This window comes from Danio rerio, chromosome 4 (assembly GCF_049306965.1).
Source record: "Danio rerio strain Tuebingen ecotype United States chromosome 4, GRCz12tu, whole genome shotgun sequence".
In the NCBI taxonomy this organism is placed as follows: domain Eukaryota; kingdom Metazoa; phylum Chordata; class Actinopteri; order Cypriniformes; family Danionidae; genus Danio; species Danio rerio.
The window spans coordinates 15,716,152-15,738,367 of record NC_133179.1 but is presented as its reverse complement, the minus strand read 5'-3'; the positions used below and the strand labels follow the sequence as shown (position 1 = coordinate 15,738,367).

At 34.8% G+C, this 22,216-nt stretch overlaps 1 long non-coding RNA gene across 3 annotated transcripts; it reads left to right on the top strand.

Moving 5' to 3' along the window:
- Nucleotides 1-14,960: 14,960 nt before the first annotated feature.
- On the top strand, nt 14,961-20,828 carry LOC137491533 (uncharacterized). 3 transcript variants are annotated; one of them, XR_011011498.2, is made up of 6 exons: nt 14,961-15,006; nt 16,285-16,318; nt 17,669-17,724; nt 17,818-17,967; nt 18,079-18,155; nt 19,473-20,828. It is a non-coding gene; the product is annotated as an uncharacterized lncRNA (long non-coding RNA). The 3 variants fall into 3 exon arrangements; XR_012402015.1 differs by lacking the exon at nt 14,961-15,006 and adding an exon at nt 15,290-15,676; XR_012402016.1 differs by lacking the exon at nt 14,961-15,006 and adding an exon at nt 15,536-15,685.
- The last annotated feature ends 1,388 nt before the right edge of the window (nt 20,829-22,216 follow it).

The window sequence follows — 22,216 nt, the reverse complement described above, 5'->3', positions numbered from 1 at the left end:
GCAAATGATTTGCTTCCTTCTTAAGAACACAGGCAGAGGAACGGTTTTATGATTAAATCTCATATTAACTAAGTAATTTATTCAGCAACAACAAAAAATCTAATATAAAGAAAACTATTTGAATTTCAAATTTAACCAGTTCACATATAAAAGAGTCAATATGCACTGTGAAGAACATTTTTGTAAATAGTAATAATAAACATGCTCATTTTGATGCTTATACATGATCAATTAGGATATATATTTTCATTGTTCTTTCCATATTAGTAAAAATCGAAATGTTTCAAAATGTTTTGGTCATTTACATGACAATGGTATTCTTAAAAATAAATATTTAAATCATAAAAAAACATATTTTGTAAAAAGTCTGTAGACATATTCAACACCAATAGAGTACAGGGCTGTTTGTTCAGAGGTACATAGTGTTTCCTTACAAAATGGCATTGATAAAAATGTATTATATATTGTTTAAGACACTTTGACACCTGCTCACTGACTTTAGTCCAATGTTGTTGTGTATAAACCAAACCAGGCTCATTCTGAAAACGTACCGCTATGTACATTTCTGGAGAGCACCAAATACGTCTCAGGAGCTATGTTTTTTTTTTTTTTTTTTTTTTTAAGTTTTTGTTTTTGTGAATTCACCAGAGGCCACTGTGTATGCTTTTTCAGATCTCAAGTGACATTCACATCTGCTTTTCTCACGTAAATCCACCGTAGGCCGCTGACTGACTGACTTACTGAATGACTGACCGATTGACTGACCAACCAATAGTGTTTTCTAAAGCACCAATTGATCTCCCCACCCACTTCTATAAACCCAACCGACATTTTCAAAAAACAATCCAGAAAAAGGAAAGCCCTCGCCTGGTTTTTACCACGTTTTCAGATTTTATTACATTCTCACTCTGATATTTGCTTGTTTATTTAATTTTTTGGTTTTCGTTTTTGTCTTACCTGCTTTGTGGTACCATTTTTCACAGGACTTGAACCCTGTTGTCATCTTGGTCAACTACTCTCTGTATCTAACGTCTGCTGACGTACATGGCGAGCTAACTGGACAAACTGGTAACAGCGGGAAAGCCGTCCATATGGAGGTAAGTGGTCAGTTGGTAAGCGCGAAAAGGAACAGCATCATAGTGTCCCGTAGCATTTGTTTTAAATAAGAAATGCAGCCATACGTACCTCTGGCTACAGAATTCGCAATCAATATAGAGCTACGTTTTCAGCCTGAGTCTATGTTGGTGTAAACATACCCTTAGTAAACTTTTTTTGGTAGCCCACTCAGTATTCTGCTATTGCATTGTCAGACTCATGCACTTGTACTTATCCAAAGTGGAACATGCTCAATTAAGTATATCAAGGACTTTAGATTTGTTATACACTAACTCTAAATGAGTTCTGTGAAACAACAGGATATTGAGCTCAAGATAAAACAGCTCCAACACTTCTAATAGTGAGCTAAAATGGCATGACTGCTTTAGAATCTGTATTTGTTTTTATCTCACATTTGCTTTTATCCACACTATTATTTGCATTGTTATATATGCAGTTTATTGCAGGTGGTCTGCTACTATCAAATGCGATGGAGCTTTTAGAGCCACTCACTGGACATTTCATTTCTGAACTGTTGCAATACACTCTCAACCAACATTATAAAACACTGAATCACATTTATCTGTTTTGAATAAAGCCAAATGCACTTGTAGCACCAAATCACTGGATATTTTATTTAGAAGTATTGCAAAATATAGAAGCCGCAAGATCATACCATTTTGCAGAATTGTCAACAAAGGCCCATTTTTCCACCAAGCCTGGGTAGTTTGGGAAAGATTTTGCTTGAAAATCTGTTATATGACCACAGTAATATCAATAAAAAAAAGAATAACAATTCTGAGCAATGACAAACTAAATGCGGTCAGTTTGTTCATGGCTTATTGCTTTAAAATATTAGCCTTCATTGTCTCTCTCCTCTCATTCTCTCTCTCTCTATCACAAACACGCGCAGTAGGCCTTCTCCGAAACTGACCCCTGAGTGTGGTGGAGTGTGACCCCGCTCTGTGGGTGAGTGTGTGCCCTCATTATAAATAACAGAAACACCCCAGTGCAATAACGGCAGGACAATTAGTGGCCGGTGAGGACCTAATTATGGCCCTATGATCTCCTTTAATGGCAGAGTTTGAGCGCTCATGCCCGGGGTGATTTTCCTCCCTGTTAATTATGCAATTATTCTATTATTGCAGATTGACTGATAGGCCTCGGCCGCGAGTGTAACCTTGTGGTCTTCAGTGGTGAGGAGAGCTCTTCAGAGCAGACAGAGGAATGGTGCCAGTCTCTTGCCCAGTGATGAGAATCCACAGAGCTGGCCAATTTCAGCTGAAGGCCCCACTCCTCCACTCTTTCTAATACACGCTAAATGAGCTTCAAATGAACGTGGAAGATGTGTGTTAATGGATAATATAAATTAGATAGAGGGAGGAGGAGGCATGGCAAAGAGCTGTTATTGAAGAGCTTTGCATGCTGGTATTTAGATTCTAAAAGGTGCCATTTATTGCTGGGGTTTTTTTCAGGCTTTGAAATAATGTATTACATTAGAAATGTTATTCAATGTTTGTATTTATTTGTTTTATAATTAATGCATAAGGATTTCAAATGTTTAAACTGTATTCTAAATGGTTAAATATTCAGGGCAGTATACTGAAAAAAGAAACATTCATATCCTTTAAGATTTTTTGTTTCTTTGAAAGTATTTGAACTATTACTACAGACAGAATACACTTTCGGTAGATACGATTATCTATCCAGGGATTTTAAAAAGCTCTTAGATCCGACCACATGGAATGATGTAACCATACATAATGGACTGTAATGATCTTGGCCGTACTTATGTTGGCAGGATGTACTAATGAACTGACTTCAGTCTTCTCCACCATACAGTCTAGTGATCTAGACGTGCTAACATCTGCTGTGGTCACATCACACATACAGTATTTCGGCAGTTCCGAATCAGGCAAAAAGCTCTGAAAATATTAGAAGCTTCTCTGAAATAAATGTATGTGCTGTACAGTCATACAAATACAGTACAGTAATAAAAATGGAAAATTGTGTCAACATTTACTCCGCCTTAAGACATGTTTACTCATGTGAAATGAATGTTTAAGCACACATGAAATAAAAACCACATTGATTTGGTTAGCTCACACTGCTGGTTTTGTGGTGAACAATTCATTTGTGCATCTAATTACAACAAAAAAAATAGTTAGCCCTTATAATCTAAAATTTAATCTTAAAATGCACTTCGGGTTTTTTTTTCATTTAAACTCTTAGATTTCATCTGTCGGAGGTATTGGGGTGTTTAACAAAATTGGTCATGTCCCTCCAACTGTCCATTTTAACGATCAGAAATGGTGAGAAGGAGCTGTCTGTTGTAATAAGTCTCCTGAAATCCTTTTCCCGATCCTTAAATGCCTACTTTACAATATCCAATCAGCTCACAGAAAAAAAAGCCATGGCTACTGTTTTCACATTAAATATTGAATTTCTCTAGAAACTGCATAGCATTGCAAAAAAATACAAAGACCCCTTCTATTGATTTTTTAAATATTATTTTTAATACTGTTAAAATAAGCCCTGTAATAAGCTTCCATGTCATATTGACTTTTTTATAATGCTAACATACTTGCATATTTTGTTTTTCCTTAGGGCATTTTCATCAGCTCAGGCCATCATGGATTGAACCATTAGGCCTGACATTTAATGAAAGCCATTCACGTGAAACCACAAAGATATGAACTCACATTAACATGTGTCCATACTGCTCCCGGTACATGCATTGACTTTAAACTTTATTGCATCCGCCGAAGGCTACAATCACCAACACAATCTATAGTGTGCAAGAAAATGCATTTCAACCCTATTTCACAGACACATGGAAGCTGAAACTATGTTGTATACTTTAAACTTTAAATGTACTTAATGGTTCACTGAAGTGCCTGAAATGCGTAGTTTTAAATGAAACATATCATGCAGCTTTTTCTCTTTTTTTTTAAATAGCCAATGTGTTATTATGTCTGTATTGTTGTTTTATCTAAGTGTTCATGCAAACACTTTTACATGCAAAAAAGTAGGTTTCCTGCTTTAGAATCCTGTAGAGGTAGAATTTGATTGTTCAGAAGAGCAATATCACCCTGAAGTGACGGTGTTAGGGTGAATGTAAGAGACTGCGAGTTTGGAATGTAAATGTTGTTATTATTGGAACACACTAAAGCTAACCTTAAGACTAGCATATTGATTATAACTCTCTCTTTCTATATATGAAGTGGACTTTAAAACTGGCAAGTGGAAGAAGGACCAAATGAATGCATGATAAATGTTACTGTAAAATCTAATTTACATAATAAGAAGCTAATTAACAAACACCAAAGAGAACCCTGAAAATGTGGCTATGAATACTGCATTTTGTCATATTTACTGAAATTCATGTGCCTACAAAATTGTTATACATAACTTCTGATAACAACATTTCATAATTAATTTCATTTCATTCTCTGCTGAATTCATCATTGTGACTCACACCTGCTATGCTGTGTTAAAACTGTTACCTGTAACGTGGGCGCTGGAATAAATACACATGGTTTTCACATGCAGTGAGAAACAAGCTTTAGGCCACAGCAACTCTTGTGTTTCCTGGCAGGTCTCATTAAAGACAACCAAAAAAGACTTGACTTTTGCCTTTGCTAAATTGTCATTAAAATGTGTTTCTTACTTGGAGTGGGATGTCTTTGAAGAACGTATGGCTTGTGGGTTATGAACAGGCTGTGAATGGACTGTGTGGTGAGGGAAAGTAGGCAGTGGATGTCAAAGAGAAAAATAAAGATGGCTGGAGACTCCATCTAATTGCATGATGATGGTATTTTAAAGTCTTCTTGATTATAAAGCTGCAGCTAAGTGCTATTGATCTGGGACCTGTAGGGGATGTCTCAGTCATGCGGTATTAGGACCCAAACCATTCCACCATGCATTATTCAACAGGCAACTGACAAGCTCTACTGGCAGCCAGCAATCCCAGGGCAACAGGAGCTCAGCTGTGACTAACTTCCCTGGCCAAACGCACACACATGCGCACGCACACTCGCTCGTTCCCTCACTCACATACCCACTGGCCCCTGGCTAGGCCGCTTTGGTGCCAGATTGTTGTCGAGAACTCATCGACCCAAAGCAGCCAGAGGTTAATATATGAACTGCGCGTAGACTTGTTGTCTATACCTGCTGAAAATGAAGCAGACAATCTGAGATCACAACCCCCCTGCTCTGACCCAGTGGAGGGCGGAAAACAACAAGAACAAAACCATCCAAACATCCAGACCGACTTAAAGTCTGAGAGGGCATAGCAAGTCTGAAGACAAACACAAGTCTGACACTTGTTTCTGTGCTTTCATTTTCTATCGTTTTTGTGCACATTTTAAATAAATTATCACACATATGCTTTTAATTTACTTATATTCAGGCTATCCAAAATGTAAGTGACTACCAAAATGTAAAGGTTTTTACCTAAAACAGTGGTCTTTGGTGATTCATAGAATGCAGTTATTTTCTACCAGCACTTTAAAAGTCAAATCAATAAATAAACAGGACAAACTAAATTAATACCTGCAGCTTCTGATGATACATCAAGGTCTGATGAAGCAAAATTTGCAAGAAATCGAATATTATTTACATTAATATTCCAACATCAGTGGTAACAGCTATTTATTTTGTTTTGCCTGTATACGAAGAAGGGAAAAAATTCACCTACATCACCTGAGGTTGAGTAAATGAACAGGAAATTTTAATTGTGTGAGCTATCCCTTGGATTTCTTTATTGATACTAATTTTCCTCCCTTCCTAAAATTAAATTCTTGTTTAAACTAATTCATACAAACAGCCACTTTTGTTGCAAACTAATTAGAGTTCTGGTGAATACATTTAAGTGTTGAAATTTGTGCTTGGCTCAAAAAAAGTTCAACAAGTGATAAAGAGAAATGACTCAACGGTATGTTAATCAATAGACCAATACATCAAACCCCATCCATCTCAAGCTCTTTACCCTTCCATCTCTTCTTCCAGTATACAATCCACTGTAAGGTTAGCTTCGTAAAGCCTGTATAATGTATCTTTGTTTGCACCGATTGCAATTATCATGGGGATCAATGAACGTGATCAATACTTTACAGCAATTAACATTTAATATCCCTGCACAGCCACTTAGTCCATTAATGGGAGATTGATTATTCCATGGCCTTGCTGGAGCTCTGAGTGGCACAGATCTATTTCCTCTGTCTATCACGCAGAATCAGGGAGAACAAAGGTACATTTATGTTCTTAACAGGTCTTTTCTTACCAGAAAGATGTTCTATGCTGTGCACAGTTACAATATTGGCAAACAGCAAGGCAGGGAGTAAAGAATACACACTTGCTGGACTGAAAACTAGACCTACATTGACTTAAGACATACAAATAAAATTATACTAGTGTATTTACATACACAGCAGAGGATCTACATTCAGTTCAGAAATGTATTTAAATATCATTCATTCGTTTTCTTTTCGGCTTAGTCCCTTTATTAATCCGGGGTCCAGCACGTTTCATGCAGTGGATCCCATTCCAGCGGCAATCCATCTCTGGGAAACATCCATACACACTAATTCGCATATACACTACGGACAATTTACCTACCCAATTCATCTGTACCGCATGTCTTTGGACTGTGGGGGAAACCGGAGCACCCGGAGGAAAACTTACGCGAACACAGGGAGAACATGCAAACTCCACACAGAAACGTCAACTGACCAAGCCAACCTTCTTGCTGTGAGGCGGCAGCACTACCTACTGCGCTTCTGCATTGCCGGTATTCAAATATACAAAGCACAAACTTTAAAAATCAAGAGGAATTAAAAGAATATAAAAATGTACTATTCATAATTAGATTGATGTGTTTTGAATATTAATGTGCCATTTAGGGCTGCACAATATTGTAAAAATCTGATATTGTGATATTTTATTTTTCTGCAAAAAATATTTTGATATCAGTACAGTTTCACAAAATGGTTTGAAGAGCTCTATTTAACATTTTTCTGGGGAGTCTAACAGTATCATGTAGATAAATTGAATAATCACAATGTAAAATATGCTTTTCTTAGTTTGCTTTCTCTTGTTTCTAGTCCAAATACAGAAAAATTCTTAGATCAAGTTTAAAAATATTGTTTTGTTTTCACATTATAAGTCAAAAGGAAGAGTTTTTCTTTAAAACAAGCTAAATTATCTGCCAATGGGGTGAGCAAAATAATCTTATTTTCGCATTAAGATGTGGGTTTTGGACTAGAAAGATGACAAAAAAAAATTAAGTTAGACAAGCATTTTTTTAGCAAATAAATTTCATGAATTCTATTTAAATAATTATATACAATTATTCTTTGTTACACCAATTTTTCGCACAAATGTTTTAAACTCTCTTGAAACTCGCAGGCCTTAAAACACATGGAAATGATAAACCTTCAAGCTATTATAGTTAAAGTAAGCAGTGTCTCCATAAGTCGCATGCATTCTGTAGCTCCTGGTCAGCTTTAACTCAAACTCAGCATTGCATTTCGGGCGATCTGACGATTACAAATCTGCACATTGTGATATCATTACTGAAACAATACATTGTGCAGCCCTAGTGTCATTCAAAGAAAATGTATTAATTCAAACTATGTACTATACTTAAAGGTCCTGTGAAAATAAATGAATATAACAGAGAACATGAAGGAGATAGAATAATATCCTGTTTTATTAAATCCCCAGAAACAAAATGTCTTCTAAAATTAATGCAACATGTTCACAAACGTGAAAATGGCAACCAGAGAACAAATGAAAGAAACTGAATAACTTAAAAAAATACAAAATGAAAATTAAACTAAACGCCAAACATATATAGAACTAATAATTAACTGAATGATGTTGGGAATAGAGCAAAGGGAAGCAAAACACAAAGCCCAGAACTGTGACAATCTGAGTCAGCTATAATTTTAACATGTGCATCGCTAATCTAGGGTGATTACTGACTGTTCATGAATATTTATACATGCATGTACCATAAATGTCCAATAACACAGTCAATAGACTGAGTGCTATCCACATGGTAGACATATAATGTGGCGTAAATCACACTGATGAATGAATCAATCATTAATTCCACACATGTGATCCTGCCATTGTTCCATCTCACACAGAAAAATCATTTCCCCTTTTACATTTAATCCGCCATGAAATAATTCTGTGTAGAAAAAGGTTAAGACTGGCTGTGGTTGTTGCTGTCAACGACCGACCACAAAGACCTGCCATTTATGCTCTGTCTGATATAATCACCGATATCACTTGAGCGATTGCAATGAGAAATATCAATCTCTGCTGCTGAGAGCTAAATTCGCCCTCGGGAGTTTAGCCCTGCTGCAGCATCAGACACAAAACAAAGAACATTTTGCTTCAGTGACCAGCAAAAGGGTTTGTGTAAGCGGAAAAAAAAGAGAAGGATCGGGCAATTAAGAATGCTGTCAGATAAACTCCTCTCGAGATGCTACAGGCATGCTTTACACTCAGGGGGTATCGACAGGAGGAGGGCCGGTGCAGCCTTTGCCTCTGACTCTTGCGCCACTGCAGCATCACGAGGGGTTCTGCTATATAAACACTTTGTTTCTGCTGACGATCAGAGGGATGAGCCGGCCGCTACATCCACAGTATTGATCCTCTGATTAGTTTCCTGCAGTTACTGCTCTGAGAACCACCGTGGAAACGGGGAGGATTATTTTAGGGAGGGGGAGAGAGAAAGAGATAAAAAGAAAATTGGAGGAAGGAGAGAAAGAAGGGAGGGAGGAATAGTAAAAACGGTTAAGAGCAAATAACCCTGGACCCCGGTTTTCACTGCGGTGATTAGGTAAATTGGACATTTCATGATGTGTTTTGTGATTTTAATCCGGTCTGAATAGAACACATTTCAAAATTACCTGCAATTTTTGCACCTTACTCTGGGTTCTTTGAGAAATATAATTCTTCCAGAATTGAATGGCTTTATTTGCTTTTTTCATAGTGATTGTCACTTAATTAGACCTTAATCAAATATCCATTGTCACAAACTTTTTGGCTAAAATGTAGTACAAGTGATGCTGGCATGCCATTTCACAGATATCAATAAAGAGTTGGACCATAAACTGCTCAGACTGGTACCCTTTAAATAATTGTTTGATTTGTAATATTTATATCTAAAAGACAAAAAATAGTCCTATAAAGTATCAAAACCATAAAAGTGCGATTAAAAAGTGAAATACATTTAGGATTATTAATTTAAAAATAATTTATTCCTGTGATGGCAAAGCTTTCAAAGATTTCATGATCCATTACTTCAGAAACTATTCAGAATCCATTACGTCATATGATTCTTCAGAAATTCTTCCAATATGCTGATTTGGTAATGCTTGATTAGAAAGCATTTCTTTTCAGTACCAACATAGTCCTTAATAGCTTCTGAAATTACCATATTTTAACAACGTTCAAACAACAAAAACACAAAATTACACTGCCTGTGTTACACCATTTACAAAACAATTAAATCCTCAGTTTTTTTGGCTTCTGTCCATTTCATTGACAGCTTCAATGTAGTTTTAAACATGCAAAGCCACTCAAATTTTCCTTCTTTAATGCACACAAATGCATGCAAAGAGAATGAAAAGAAGCACTTTATATGACAGAGCCATTTCTAAAGGAAGCGAGCAAGCAAGAGAACAACTGGCACAATTTGCACTTGCCACAGTACCTCCCCTATCAGTTCCTTGTGCTTTGTCAATGCTACTCAGAATCATGGGTCTGTAAATGGCATATAAACACCAGTTCTGCCAGACACTGAATTATGGCACCACATCTAAGTTGTCAGATAATTATGCAGTTCGTTATTACATTCTGCTGCACGGACCAATTAGCAATCAAATTATACTCACTTCAGCCAATTACTTCTGGATTTGTGATTTATAAACCAATCGTCACTCTGATTATTGTAGTGCTTCTTAGGGCAGGCCCAGAAGTGCAACTGAATGGTGATTCTCACAATTTAAAAGGTTTATTTTCAAATACATTTTAAATCAATTGTTCAGTAGTGGAGGTCAAATCAACTGTTTTTTCCCTTCATGCTCAGTATGAACTTTAGTAGGTTGTATTGACAGCATCTACATGCACTGAGTTGCTGCTATGTAATTGGCTGATTACATATTTGCATTAATGAACATTTTGAATACATTGTAGAGATGTACAGCAGTGTAGTTTTTTCTTAAAATGAGCAAATAACCTACCAAAAAAGAAAAACAAGATTATTTCCCTTACCCAACTGGCAGATTATTTTTAAGAAAAAACTCATGTAATTTTGGTATATTATTTCTGAAAACAAACTAAATAATCTGTCAGTGGGGTAAGGGAAATAATCTATTTTTTGGTAGATTGATTATTTTGATTTCAGAAATAATATGCCAAAATTAAGAGAGGTTTTTCTGAAAACCAGCTAAACAATCTGCTAAAAATCCAAGATTATTCCCCTTACCCCACTGGCAGATTACTTAGCTTGTTTTAAGAAAAAAACACACTTAATTTCGGCATATTATTTCTTAAAACAAGCAATATAATGTGCCAAAAAAAAGAGAGATTATTTCCCTTACCCCACTGGCAGATTATTTAGTTTTATTTAAGAAAAAAAAACATACTTAATTTAGGCATATTATGTCTTTAATTTAGGCATTTTATGTCTGAAAACAAAACAATATTTTTGCTTGTAAAGAAAATGCTTATCAGTTTAAGAATTAAAGTAAAAACAAGACAAAAGTAGGAGTAAAACATTTTTGCACTGTAATAATAATGATAATTATAATAACAATCATCATTATCATGTCTGATTAATAACTCAGAAAACACCATAGAAACTTTTGTCCTTTTCCTTTAGTATTATCTGGACAAAAACTTTTCATAGTATAAAGCTGTCCTCAATCATAACACTTTTATTGTCTTCTGTTACAAAGAATAACTCCAGCAATAACAAGAAAAATTATAAAGGCATTTTAAAAGAATATCAAAATGAAATAACTTGCATAAAAAAAATTAAATGTGTTGCCAGAGGTGAAGAGATAAGATGCAAAAAAATTAAATTGAAGTCACAGATGTCCTCTAGGCTATCTGTATAAATGTGTATTATTAAATGCTACATCACAGTGTACGTCAGGCGGCCGTTTCTCAGAGAAAATAGCTACCGACTCCTGTTCTTGCCAATTAAATTCACCCCGGGGCCTTTCGGTTCTCCGGCGCGTAATGCGGTAATCTTGACCAATCCTTTTGAGAAAGTGACAGAGTGGCGGTCACTTTGGGGTGGGTTATAGCAGCAGGAAGAAGGGAAAAGCAATCTTCCGAGCTGAAGCCACACCAGGTTGCGATATGCACTACAGCCAGAGGAGCCCATTTGTATCGAATCCATCACGTTCCGTCCATTCCCCTTCCTACTTTAATCACAAACAGTCTTTTATCTAAGCTTTGATATTGGTTGGGTCTTCATGTGCTATATGCGCCGGTGTCTATCGTCAGGGAGAAGGTGAGAGTGAGCTGTTTAAAGTCCAATATTGTGGCAAGCTGGTAATAAAAATGACATTCCGAGTGCACAGCATGTCGACAGATCTCTGATAGAGAAATGGGAGGCCTGTGAAGAGAGTTATCAGCGCTCTTTCTCTGGGCTTCACACTCAGCAGACCAGAGAAATCTTCACAATAATACAAACAGGAAGGCCTCTCTGTGGTCCCAAACCCAATATGATGCTTGGCATAGATTATAATGCAAAAACATAGGGAAGGTCACGGTGGAACGACAAAGTGAAAGTCTAGTTAAGGGCGCTCTTTTCAATGTAATCTGAAGTGAGGATCAAGCACATAACACCTCTCGAAATCCTTCTTTAATATTGAAAAGATCAGCTTACATACCGATTTAGATGCATTACCATGGAAATCACTGGGCTGAAATTTTTGATATTGAAATTCTAATTCTGAGATCTTTGTTTTAATTTTACAAGTGGTTATATAAGATACACACTTATCTGTGTGATATTTACTCATAGCAGCCTTTCCAGCATAAACAGACTGGGCTGTTTGGGAAGCTGAAATAAAACAGACAAACAGAGTTATCTTTGTTATTGTTATTCTGCGCAGGATGAAAGGTAAATCTGCTGTCTCAGAACACTGCAGCTAAGCATGTGCTGCTTTTCGCAATGTCTTTTCTTATGGTTGGAGTCTATTTTACGGAAGTTACTTCCACAACAACAACAAGGTGTGTCCGATCCCTGCATTGGTGCACTTTCCCATTGTCAAAATCAATCCAGTGCACTTACATGAGCATCAGCTGCTTACTGGATTCACTTACTGGAAAAGCTGGCATATCTTCTCAAGTTGTCGAATATTAGTAATTAATTATTAATCAATTATTATATTATATTTTATTATATTTTATTATATTATATTATATTATATTATATTATATTATATTATATTATATTATATTATATTATATTACATTATATTATATTATATTATATTATATTATATTATATTATATTATATTATATTATATTATATTATATTATATTATATTATATTATATTAATGTTGTTTTTATTTTTATTGTTATTAATATTATTACTAAAACAAACTAAAATAGTTTTTCCTCATAAATAAATTAAACGTTAAAATATTTTAAACGTTCATTTTTAATCATATTATTTTGTTCAGCTAAGACCCTTTCATTATGTAGATATCAAACTACATAACAAAAGTTTGCTGACTTTATATAACCTGCCTATTTGACAATTGGAGTAATGAATTCAAACGAAACATTTTGGAAAAAATACTTTCCTGTTAAATGATTTACGATTAATTTTTGGGTGCTCTGCCAATACGCATAACCATGTAAATAATGTAATTTCAAGAGTTCACACTTAGCTGATGATTTATCATAGGCTTGTCTGGCATGCTGTCTCAGGAGTAAGTCTTGAGCTTAAGGGATCCTCGAGCTTAGGGCTCCCTTCATTTGCAGAGTAAGGGGGAGACTGAGCTCAAGTAAATCTCCAAAACTCCCCGAATGAAGTGGCTAAGGTAAACTACTTTGAGATGGAAAGATACTTATGCTGGGAGCTTGACAAAGTGTCCATTTTGCTAAGACTGTTATGTATGATGCATATCTTTGGACGGTGGGAGAAAACCAGAGACCCAGGGGAAACCCACCAGCCTGGCGAGGAGCAAAGCCAGCAGTGTTCTTGCTATGAGGCCAACAGTGCTAACCACTGGGCCGCCGTGCTGCCCAATCTATGAGAAAAAAAGCAGGAGAAGGGGAGGAAGGATAACTTAGATGGATAACTTTATGGTAACTTAGGAATCATATGATTGGAGAATCATGATTAGCTAATGCAGGATTGGCTGTGGTAAATCATAAGCATGTGATCCTCTATAAATTAGTTTATAAATAAAATTCACTTAAATGTCACATCCTATTGGATTGCCCAATTATTTTTCTATTTCTTTTATTATTAACTTTATGGTATAGTATAATTGAAACATCTGAGTCGTGTTCTATAAAAAGTTTGTGAATAAATGTGAATTATTCATTTATTTACATTAGCATTTTCATATTTTCATACACTCTTTTATATAAACATATTTATAAAACATTATTTAAAGTGCATAGCTACAACAAATTACAAATTTTTTTGTAAAAAATTACAAAAACTTGTACATTTGACGTGTTATTACAGGTTGTTGAAAAGAGTTACTAAATTGACAGTCTCCAGAGTAAATTTTTCTCATCAACGGAACAACAATCCTCCTTCCCACATCGATGACGGACCCGTTCTACAGGGCAGATACTCAGAAACACAATGTGAATAACATCTAATCTCGTCAAATGCTGCCCAAAGCAATCAGAGCAGAGATCTATTACAAGCAAGAGATAAGGATTAAATTAATAAATTTCCTCAGGGGTAAATCAAATTCTGGTCATTACCCACAGAGATTAACTTCAGGACAGCTGGCAGGGGAAATAACAGAGAAGGGGCCAGATTTTACATTTATTCACTGGAGGATGTAATATTTCAGCAAATGGATTGCACATTCTAGTAAAGAGATTCTGATATGCAAAAACAACCTTGTCAAATCATAAGAGCCTCAAATAGTGTTATGAAGGTCTCTACATTTTAAAGCCAAAATAAAATCTAAATTGACAATTAACTTTCTTAATGCACATTTGCATATTTTGGTTCATATTGTGGAATGAGGAATTAAAGAGCAACCTGCAAACTTCTTCACATATTCTCCACTTGACAGAATTTTGAATATGACTTTTCATTTAATCAGTTTGATCAAATGTCCTATTGCAAAAAAATGTCAATAAGGTTGATCGTGTTTAATGCAAAAGAGGGTAAAAGCATTATTTGTGACTGCAGCCAAAGCCATTCATTAAGCAGAGCTCAATAGTGTTCAATGACAGATGAAGAGTTATCTTGTTACTCAAAAAGAAATATTCAATATGGACATTACAGCAGTTTAATAGATGGACGAACCATGCAGAGAAACTGTGGAGGATGGTTTGCAAGAGAAGCAATAATTAGCACCAATATCAATCATAGCTGCACTGTAAATGCGAATAGTATTCCTTACTATCAAAATTCTAGTGTGTTTACTTAATTTTAAGCTAATTGTTGAGTTTACTAGAAATGCATTAGTGTTGCTGACATAGTAAGGTATAAAGTTCCCATAACTAATGTAATTTGAGTAAAATTGCTTATAAGGGCTAAGCCATGCTGTTACGCATGCGTACTGGGTGGTGATTTCCCATCCCCCATCCCGAGTCACAACCAACCGCCACCCAGCACCGCCATAGAAGGACAGGATTTCATATTGAGAAGATGTACTGCTGTAAATCAAGGTAAACTTTTCGTTTTAATTACTACTTTGATTTTATTTGTATAGTATCAGTAATCTGTTTATTTCCTGCACTTTGTGAAATTGTTTGCTGTTTTGTGAACTAATTAATAGCCCATGATGTTGTGACTAAACGTTTTGACCACTGCACGTTATTTGCAATACTGTCTACTTTACAAGATAAGCTATTTTTAGCTGCTTAGTCCTTTTTAATAACTATTAATAATTTGTAAAGTTAGTAGTAATTTGTAAAGTGGGCGTTATGCTCTAAAAGAGCGGGCCGCGCCATTTTAAATGATGCACTGAGAGAGCAAGAGCGCGCGCAATGATCCGTTCAAATAGATGTAAAGTTAACACATAGCTGTAGGTCTACATTTTTAAAAAAGAAAACGAAACCTATTTATCCGCATTACAAATACAGTAACGTTAGTTATCGCTGAACTTTAGTGGCGCTTGTTGTGACGAAAATATGCGTGTTTTTTTTTTAAGATTTACTTTTATGAGATCACCTGCAGGAAGCAGGTGAGGAGATCAGCTGTGATTCGGTCCGGCGTCAGCGAGCGGCTCATGACCAGACCAGTCGTTGTTTTCTCCATGATCGCCGGGGCAGCAGCAGTTTTAACCCGCCGAGGCTTTTAGAACATTATAAAGCAGTTTCAGCTCAAAATGGACCCGTGAGTGTCGTGGGTAATTTAGGATTTCGATGCGATTACGATTCGTGTCACTGTATGAGGCAGATACATATTTACACATGATGCTAAAGTGTGCTTATGCTAACAATCCCTATGAAACTTAAAGTTAACCTTATGAAAATGCGAGAGATATTTAATTAACTCATTTATTTGTTTTATATGCTATTTGTCTTTTCTTTATGCCGTTTTGAAGGTTTATTCCAGTGTTGCCTTTACGTTATTGAGTGTTTTGTTTTGCTGTAATGACAAATAAATCTGACCAGACGCGACTGAATATGTGTGATGGATAACGTTAATGATGAAGTGGTATAACTCGTACAACCAAGCACAGAAACATCCCTTTGTTTGCTCAATATCACACAAAGGCATCAACAAGCCTTTGTTATAAGCAAACTTTCTGTAAAGAAACAGGCTTTGCCAAACCTGTTAGTTTGCATTTTTAAAGAAGGTTTCACTAATTTTTAACAATTTAGGGCAAATAAATTTGAACAATTACAAGGTTGTTTAAAATGTTGCACACCATTAGAGTATTGTGAGTGGCATATTTGGTTTGTAATATCATTATACCCTTTATTTATTTTTTATTTCAGACTACCAGTTTGTGAGCTGATATGCAGTGGAAATGTAAGTTTTGCACTTGCACATCAAAGAAAACTTTTTGAACAATACCGCACAAGCCATAGAACATATTCATGAATTGTTCTATTAACGTTACCTTGTCTCCTTACTGAGTGTCAGGGTAATTTTAAATCGTTTAATGCATTAAAAGTACATTTAACAAAATTCTCAGCAAAGAACTGCATGATCAAGAATAGTCCGAATATTTTGTCCATTTGAATAATCATCTGAGGACTAGTTAGAAATAGGGTTGTTGTGTTGTGATACCATTAATTTATGTTACAATACTATACCAGCTGAAGTATGGTGATACCAAGTAGTATTGCAATACTGTAATTCATAACTTAAATCCATGAAATAAAGAAAAATGTCAGAAATAATATATTGTATATGTTATTATAGGCCTACTTGAATTTAAATAATTCCCTTATTGTTGAAAAAAGTATTTGCACATCTCTTCACCTAAAATGTATTCATTCCAGCAAAAAAAATACATTAAAATAAAGATACATAAAGAAAAGAGCATTTTTCCAACAAACCTAGGCTATATGAAGTGGTCAAAAATTGTTTCCTGTTGCTATTTTGGGTTTTTCATCTATCATACTTTTTTCACACTTATTATCGGATAAGAATCCAAAGTAATTCAAAATTTCACTTTATGAGTCATTCTTTTTAATAGATTGTCACGGTTGTTGAAGCTATTATATCATATTGACAGGAACAGAAATAAACGAATTCCGATTCAAAATGAACCATCACAAAATATGCAATAGGCTACTATAAAAGGCGCAAATTTTACAACCTTAGAAGGCTCCATAGACTATTAAAATACAATGATCTATTGTTGCTGAATCGTGTAAGTATTTTAGTGACTTTTTTCACATGCAGCATTATGTATTGTAGGCAGACTGTTAATGACAAATCTATCGTTTACAAACTACAGTGGCACCGCCAGTATCTTGGAGCCATAGTATCACGATACTACCATAGTACCGGTAAACCGTGCAACCCTAGTCAGAAAGTTTAGTGTCCTTTTAAAGACATCAATTGAGACAAATATTTATTCCACTTTTAATGCGCATAAAAGTAAGGCACACCAGTAACAATGCCATGATTATATTTAATCGGGGGTTGTGTTTATTACTGTTTGGTGACAAGTATAGCTCATGCTTTTGATGACAGGCGCCGGGAGTATTTGGCAGCTTTTATTATTCAAGAACATTTAACTATGTCCTGTTAAAGTGTAACATCTGTTGCTAAATGGCATTGCATTGTATCATTGCATGTGTTTCTGTTTTTTGTTTTAGAATTTCGCTTAGCCATGTCAATAACACTTTACGTTTTTGTGCACAACAGTGACATCCAGAAGGAAGTCATAGAGGAAACACCAGCTGATGCAAGTGCTGCAGAAGGTTTGTTTTCTTTTCAAAACTTTGTGTGATTTTGTGAATTTGTGTTTTTAAATGTTATTAGTGACTAATAATGTTTTGATTGGATCTTTGCAGAATTCAATCGAATATCAGGAAGAAATGTGAGATCCAAGTTCTACGCTGCATTGGACACACACTGCTCGTTTGATTGAAATAAAAAAAAAAAAAAACAGGAGAAAATTGCAGAAGAAAACTAGAAGAAATTTTCAACATGTTAATTCAAAGGTATTTTTGTGACATCATCTTTGAATCATAATTTGCATTTGATTGCAATAAATTGCATTTGATGTTTTCATTGGGCTATAATGCATGTCTACCTGTCTTTACTTTTTCAAGGTCATCTGGCAGCAGTTTTCCGGGGTCTTTCAGTCCTTTAGAGGGATGAGTCTAAAGAAATTTTCAGGATGTGTTTTGTAAGTAGTATTATTGTTTCTGCTTTCTTAGACTGGAAATGAAGCAGTCATTCCAGTTTACTTAATTTATTAATAAAAAAATTCAATTTTATAAAAATAAAACAAATGCATTTAATGTAAGTATTTGAAAGTAAGAGGGATGTTATATTATGGCCTTTGGAGCAAGAGCATTGCTATGTTGCAAATACAGCAGCTTGTGCCATCACAGGGTCAGTTAGCTTCATAGGCCAGTGAAGTAATGAATGCATTTCTTTAATTTTTAAACACACTTGTTTTGAAAAGGAGGAAGATTAGCTTGAAAAAAAATCTTAAGTGTAATACCTATGTAATATGTTGAGAGAAATATAATTTCAGTTGAAAGAACCTGCTGGATTAAGATGTAAAAAGATAGTGTTAAAAGCCACAAAGTCAAAGATGCTCCGTATTATAACCAACCCTGTGAAGTCACCTGCTGTGGGATTGTAGATGGCTGCACCCTTGTTCTAAAAGCCATACTAAAACATCAATTTTCTTATTAAAAAATAGTTATTAATACATTTTTAAAAAGTGTGCTAAATAATGCAAACTTGACTCACTGCTTTAATCTAGCAAAACCAAATGCATTCATGAATCGGTTCCCAATTTATTAAGTTTTCACTACAAAATATTTATATTGATTATGTAGCACCAATTGGTCTCTCACACATTTGCATTTAATTTCTTGAAAATGTTTTAAAAGTACTTTTACTGCAGTTTGTTTTATTACATTACAGTGTTTCTTTAATTTAAAAAATGTATTGTTCCTTTAGAATAGTATCATGTTCAAGATACTGGAATTTAGTACCAATCTCTGCTGCAATTTTAAGCAGCAAATTTCCTGCGAACATTTTAAGCACTTTTGAGCACATTTTTAAACAGCACTGTTTTGCCATTCTGTTCACATGCTTAACAGAAATGACACTCAACAATGCTCAAATGTTAGCAGGAAATGGATGTTTTTAAAATTACTATATGGATTGGTAATAAATTCCACTATCATGACAAGCCTAGTAGAAGCAGTACAGGCAAATCCATCGTGTTGGTCTACATTGAAGAAGGAGCACCAAAGCAAGGCCTTCTTATAAGAAGCATTTGAATGTAAAATGTACTATAAACACAAATAGTCATGCTAATAAGCAACTAGTTAATAGGGTAATTGGTTCCTACTAAAGTGTTACTAAATTAAGCACAAGGAATTGTATTTTTTTTACCTCTGCTTTTGGTCTCCTGGCCACTACAGGCTTTATTAGTGCCATTTAGAATATCAAACTTTACTTATTTTTCTTTCTCTATTCATAGGATGTAATTGTAGAGTCGGACTTCAGTGCAGAAGATGTTGGCCTGCTGACTGTCGTGTGTGAAGATGTCTAAAGAACCTCATTATGGATGCAATGTGGGCCTTTATACTGGAAGGAAAAGTGGTTATGGACTTTGCCACATGCAGTATGTCTCTTTTTTTGCTTTGATTTACACACTGAATTCGGACTACCCAAAGACTTTGAGCAATGCATTTGAATTTGTTCAATGTGTGTTGCTTTTGCTGGGAGGGAAGCGTAATGTGTTTTATTCGGCGAGTGCCTATATACTGCTGTGCTTTATGTTTAAAGGTTCAGGTATAATGGCATGTTTAATTACAAAGTGTTGCTTTTTAACATGTTGCTGTTTGCAGTGTTACATTTAGGACTGCAGCATTTTGGTGTTTAAAACACTTTTTTTTTTTTTACCAAAAAAGTGTATTGTGATTTATAGGGTTGTCAAAAGTATTGAGTTTGGTACCAATCGGTACTGAAATAAATAAAAAAAAAGTCCATCCATTTCCCACTAACATTGCAAGAACTGATTGGCCATTGTGTTCACATGCTCAGTAGATATGACTGATTGGCTTTGAAGGTCATTATTTTTACCACACTTCACCACTGTTCACCAGGTGCAAAGATACAAAGACACTGGATAGCTTCAAAGCACTGTCGATCAGTCGATTCATCACCAGATAGCTTATATGTTAGCTTCTAAACAAATCAGCTATCGACATGGCTTTGAAACACTTCAGTGTCTGTGTAACTTTGTTTGGACTCAGTGAAAAATGGTAAACCTATGACAGTCACAGCCAATCACAGTCATTTCTGTTGAGCATGTGAACACAGTGGCCAATCAATGGTGTTTAAGAACGAGCTCAGTAGCACTCAAATGCTGGTGGAAAATGGATATTTTTAATATTTCAGTATTGATTGATACCAAACTCAATACTTTTGACCACACTAATGTGATATTTTCTGTAGAAAAATCTAAACTACACAGTCTAACAAATTAGCTTTAAAGCTTAATATCTGTTCCTCTGTGAGTGTCTATATGCTGCCATGTTTAAGGTGCTGGTGCAATGGCATGTTTAATTACACTAATTCAAGTATCTTTTTTCCAAGTGTCAAGTATTTAAAGATTTTTTGATTGATTTTCAAACCTTTTCGAAAACTTGTGTTTTAGGGTTGAACATGTTTATTATATTTTTTGTCTGTATTGCTGTTTACAGTATATTACAGCACTTTACAACAGGTTTTTACAAAACTGTATTGTGTACAAGTGTATTGTGATACTAAAATATCACAAGTGTATTGTGAAATTCTGCTAATTTTGTCAAATAAAATGTTTACATTTAAGACCTGTATAATGTCATTACTTGTAGGTTGAACTACATATTTTATGTTCAGTTTAATTGAAGAAAATGTGGAAACCGATTGCACGTAGTTTCTTTAGTTGACATTACTTAAAATGGTGGATTAAAACAATGTTGAGACTACTAGCATTCAAGATGTTAACTGAACATGGTAGAACAGTATTAGTTAAATAGAGTTATTAAAGTAATCTTACTATAAAACCCTAAGTAAGATTACTAAATAATGACAAGTATGTTAACTAGAATTTTCTATTAAACTTACTTAATTTTTAACAGTTAGTTTACTTTATAAGTTTTAGTTTTCTTACTTCAAGGCAATAATTAAACTTAACTTAAGATTTCCTTGTAAGTTTATATTGCAAAAATAAGGCAATCGGTTTCCAAACTTTTTTTAAGTAAACTGAACATGTTAGAATTTACAGTGTGTCTATAAGGGCAGGCTTAAGTGCCTCGAGTGCAGAAACGAAGTATGGGGATGTTCCCGGTCCACAATTAACTTTGTAACATGGCAGGAGAAGGAATCTGAAGAATTGCCACCCCTAAATTTATTTCAAACAACATAAAACAGCAGTGTGTAACTGCATTGCTATTATTATATGCACATAAACAGAAAACAATCAAATTATTTAGTGCATATCTTATTTACAGTACAGATACATTTTATGTATATCTATGATGTATTGGTCGCTTCTTTGTGATGATAAGTACTACAAATAATACTACAGGAAAAAGGCTAGATGTATCTTAAGTGAATTTACTGTAAAATCATGGATAACATGGATAATATGTTAAGATAGTTTTGTTATTCTGCAACAAAAAAATCCCATAGACTTTATTTGAGGATGAATTTTCAAACATTAACATAAATATTAATCAGTTAAAGACCTTCAGACCTCTCTGCTTGTCTGTCAGTTTGGAAACAAACATTGAATATGCTAAAAGCTTGTTAAATTATGTAAATAATTTGCTAGCCATATTATAAACTTGCCGTTTTTGCTGTGCTTTGCACAAAACTTTGCATTGAATTTAACAGAATGTTGTGTAAATATTATTTTTAGGTGTCACCTTTAGTATCACACTGCTTAAGTGAAACAATGAATTACCAAACAAAAACTGTAAAACTATACAACCCTGTGGCATCCAAAGAATAAAAATACTAATTAAAAAACTTTTTTTGGATTAACTGTAACTTTTTTAAGTCTTTTTTTTAGCCTGCAACCTGTCAGCCTGTAATATTTAATAATGTTGTATTCTTCTCATGCTTTGAATTCATAAAAAATCATAAAATCTATTCTGCAAGTTTAATAATATTAACAACAACAACAACAACAACAACAACAATTAACTGAAGTAACCCCTGGCATTAGAAGCA